Source organism: Hylobates moloch, unplaced genomic scaffold, assembly GCF_009828535.3.
Source record: "Hylobates moloch isolate HMO894 unplaced genomic scaffold, HMol_V3 SCAFFOLD_14, whole genome shotgun sequence".
NCBI classification, from domain to species: Eukaryota; Metazoa; Chordata; class Mammalia; order Primates; family Hylobatidae; genus Hylobates; species Hylobates moloch.
The window spans coordinates 22,307,122-22,311,824 of NW_026652289.1; the positions used below are offsets into that span (position 1 = coordinate 22,307,122).

At 37.4% G+C, this 4,703-nt stretch overlaps 1 long non-coding RNA gene across 1 annotated transcript in view; it reads right to left on the bottom strand.

Annotated features, from left to right (window-relative positions):
- The window catches only part of LOC131381176 (uncharacterized), a 62,772-nt gene extending 62,321 nt beyond the window's left edge, over positions 1-451 (bottom strand). Inside the window, exon 1 of the long non-coding RNA XR_009209719.1 lies at positions 432-451. This is a non-coding gene — a long non-coding RNA (uncharacterized LOC131381176). The remainder of the gene's footprint in view (positions 1-431) is intronic.
- Between the last annotated feature and the right edge of the window lie 4,252 nt (positions 452-4,703).

Genomic DNA, 4,703 nt, shown 5'->3' on the forward strand with positions numbered 1-4,703 from the left:
GCTAATTTTTTTTGTATTTTTAGTAGAGACGGGGTTTCACCGTGTTAGCCAGGATGGTCTTCAACTCCTTACCTCAGGTGATCCACCTGCCTCAGCCTGCCAAGGTGCTGGGATTACATATGAGAGCCACCGCGCTCGGCCGAAGACATGTTTTTTAGCAGGAGAATTCATTAAAACGTATTTGGACATAAACAAAAGGAATTACACTTGGAAGAGGGACAAAAGGGCAACTTGAGAGCTCCAAATCCACTGCAGCCATTGACTTCAGGTTTTATATGTTGGCACGTTTTGGGGCGGGAGATTACCTCTCTCCTCCCTCGAATTTTCCTGGCATTCACATGTGCAGTGGCCTGCTGGCACTTGCAAAGGGGCACACACACGGTTTGTTTACTCAAGTTATGCACGTGCTCATTTGAGGCATTTTCACTTACCAGTCAAGTGTTCCCAGAGGAAGGTCGTATACCAGTTAAAACGCCACCATTTTGCCCCTTAGTGCGCATGCTTGAGCCCGCGTATCCAGCTCCTGAGTTCTTATTGGGAAGGTGCTGATCACCAGCGTCCAGTATTTTCTAACGATTGGGAGACTGCCATTCCCTGGCGCTGGCTGTGACCAATTATTATTTAGACAGACAGTTTAACAACCGCCTGACCACCACCTGATGGTTGCCTGACATTTATGGTGGGGGAGAGGGGTTGGAGGAGCTCTGCTGCTCTGCTCACATCTGCCTGTCTTCTTACTCTAACAGTAACACCTCTTAACATCTCTCATCTAAATTAATTATATTAATAATTTTATGTCAATATCCTCTTTACAAGTAATAATGTCTCTGTTCCTTTTGTCCAAGCTGAAACAATGCCTTACAATATTTCTGACCTTTATGTGTATCAATTTATCATTCACTCTATTTAATAAAAGCAAAACCCACACATGCCTTCAAGATTGTACAAAATCCCTGCAACCAATGACTGTTAGGATCCTGAGACTTACTGTTTTAAGAAAGTGAACCTACAAGATACATCTATAAGCTACTAGGAGGATCTTTGGTTTGTTTATTTCTGGTCTGCAGGTTTTTATGAGGTGGCTTGCTATGATGCATTCATAAATACTCTTTTAAACCTCCTATGGATTTGATCTTAAGCCTAAGAGCTGTTCTTAATTTAAGTATAATTTTCCCGCTGGAGAGACTTGAAATAAGAAAGCGTTTTTTTTTGTTTGTTTTGTTTTTTTTAATACTACAAATCCTGGCTCCATTAGTTTTAACTTTTCTTAGTTGATCTTTCTTCTCTCACCTTTTTTTTTTTTACAGTCAGTCAAACATTAGGTATTATTTTCAGTAATCTTCCTGAAAATCCTCTTAGCTAGATCACCACATTTATTTTGTATATTTCTATTTTCTATTTATAGCTACTACCTACAAAGTGTTTCCTTTCCTCCAGATTCCATTCTCTTTTTTTACTTTCTGTTAAGCCATTACTGATAATTTTCTCAAGCCTTTTAGGCTTCTTCTAATACGAACCCCAAGGGTCTTCCAGCTTCTGCCTTTTTCTTTTCTCCAAAACCAATGCCTCTTGTATCATGTTTCCCCAGCTGCTTGGCACTCTGTTACAAAAGCAGTACTGCAGTAGTAAGCCTCCTTAAAACTTAGCCTATTTAAACAACAGAAAATATACACATATTTTAGTCCATGAATTTGAATTTAGGAAGAGCGCAAAGAAGATAATGTGTCCGTTCCATGAAACATGAGCTGGGCAGCAGAGGACCATTTACAAAACCGTTCACCCACACATTGGCAAATTGGTATTGATTGACAGCTGGGAGTTAAGCTAATGAGTTTCGTATAAATTCTCTTTATCAGGTTGGTGAAATTACATTCTTTACCTAAATTGCTGCGATTTTTGTTTGTTTGCTTGTTTGGTTTTCTGAATGACTGCTGATTTTAGCCCTATGAGCAAGTGCAATAATGGTCCCAACATTCAAAGTGGCACTGCAGTCTATAAACATGTATAAAATATTTTCCCTAATTTATCACATACTTTAAAATTAAACTCACAGCTCACTGTAGACTCTACCTCCTGGGCTCAAGCAATCTTCCTGCCTCAGCCTCCCAACTAGTTGGGACTATAGGCACCTGCCACCATACACCAAAACATAACTATTTTATGTTTTGCAGAGATGGGGTCTCCCTATGTTGCTCAGGCTGGTCTCAAACTTGTGGGCTGTAAGCAATCCTCCCACCTTGGCCTCCCAAAGTGCTGGGATTATAGGCATAAGCCACTGGACCTAGCTAAAAAGTATTTTTTTATTTATTACTTCATTATTTGTTTTCTTATATCCTTTAGCCCCTCTTATTATTTCCACAAAATTGTTCACTGCTCATACATCTTTGTATAATCCTTTAAAATATTCTTTTCAATTCTTCTATTTAAGGTAATTGTTTTGTTAACCTGATTAGTAATTAAATCATCTTGAATACAAAAATCTTAATTTTATAAAACATATTTTGTATTTTAGACAAGCCCTTGTTTTTTTAATTCAAATACCACTATTTTGCTACCTATTTCTTATCTATATTGTTATTATAAATTGATTCATTTCTTAGAAAGTATTTATTTCTCAAATAGGAGTAACTCACAATTGCATTTTCTCCTCTATTAAGTGTATTCAGATGGAGATTAGACTAATTTGTGTCCAACTACACTCCACCAGTATTGTCAAAAGAGGCTAAATTTATTTGAACTTACAGCAGAGACTCTGGTACAAAGAATATTTATAGTTTTCAAATATTTTACTGTGAATATAAATTGTCTCAATATATTAGCTTTCTAAACATACATTGTAAAATATAACAAATGTAAGGCTGTCTGGCCAGGCACAGTGGCTCACACCTGTAATCCCAGCACTTTGGGAAGCCAAGGCGGGAGGATCATGAGGTCAGGGGATCGAGACCATCCTGGCTAACACGGTGAAACCCTGTCTCTACTAAAAATACAAAAAAATTAGCCAGGCGTAATGGTGGGTGCCTGTAATCCCAGCTACTCGGGAGGCTGAGGCAGGAGAATCGCTTGAACCCGGGAGGCGGTGGTTTCAGTGAACCGAGATCGCGCCACTGCACTCCAGCTTGAGTGACAGAGGAGCAAGACTCCGTCTAAAAGAAAAGGAAGGCTGTGATGTAAGAGTAATATAAACTGTTTTTTATCCACAGACGTGTGTAGTCAGCATTCAGGTTACACTATTATAAGTTGTGATGTACATAATTACATAGTATTACTATTCCCTGAACAGGGTGGTAGGAAGTGTATATTATACTTAAGTATCTTATCTCATATGAATTAATAATCCTATATTTTCTATTTGATGTATTTTTTTTGCATTTTCCCTCTGGGAATAGATTTTGGATAAGTATTTTCTGCATACTTTTCTACACTTTTCTACCTTATATGGCAACAATATTAGTGATTGTAAACTAATTAGGTGACCGATGATCATACTGAATTTGTATGAAAGACATAAATTTCAAAAATATATAAATGCTTTAAAAATATTATCATCATTATTATTTCCTTATTTAATTTAGACTTTTCCTTTTGTTGTAGATTTTTTCATACTTGTTAAAACTTCTTTTTGGCCAGGCGCGGTGGCTTATACCTGTAATGCCAGCACTTTGGGAGGCTGAGGTGGGCAGATCACAAGGTCAAGAGATCGAGACCCAGTCTGGCCAACATGGTGAAACCCCGTCTCCACTAAAAATACAAAAATAAGCCAGGCATGGTGGCGCGTGCCTGTAACCCCAGCTACTCGGGAGACTGAGGCAGGAGAATTGCATGAACCCAGGAGGCAGAAGTTGCAGTGAGCAGTGAGCTGAGATTTCGCCACTGCAGTCCAGCCTGGCAACAGAGCGAGAGAGACTCCATCTCAAAAAAAAAAAAAAAAAAAACTGCAACAAAAAACAAACTTCTTTTCTACATCCTCTAATTTTTTTTGCTCTAATTGTATTAGTATCAGTAAAATTTTTTTAAAGTGTGCACACAATTCAAACTAATTCCAAAGCTATCACTCTTCCCCTATTTTAACCCCTATTATTAAAGTGTTTATTTATTTATTTATTGAGGCAAATACTTCCCATCTGCTTCTCTAGTACCTGTAATTGGCACTTTCTGTCAAATCAGCCTGCTGGGTAAAGTGCTCAAACTTGAAGAGTCTTATTTAAAGTGCTCCCAGGAAATTCAGTTATTATAAGTAATCTACAGAATTCAAAAGGAGTGTATGACCGAATATAAAATAGACAACATCAGATTGCTGCAAAGTAGAATACATTTGAAGAGAACACCCGTAGTTGACTGAATTTTTTTTTTCTGTCTTTTTTTTTCCTGCCTAATAATTAGTTATTTGTTTCCTTTGTAATTTTCCTCTGGTACACATGACACTTAGTGAACAAGAGTGAAAACAAATCACAAACAAAATTATAGTAAAATAAGGAAAATTGCCCCAATCCTGTTTGAATTTTCTCTGTAGTCTTTAATCAGGTTTATTTCATATGGCTTCTTAAATGAACTATGGGCTGTTGTTCAATGCAATGTGTGGCTGTGAATATAAACAGCAAATGATACAAATGAACTGTCTTTCTTAATCTTTTTGACATGCCCAACTAAGAGGGTTATAAGGGAAAATAGAACTAATGCAATAAACATAAGGACATAAAAAG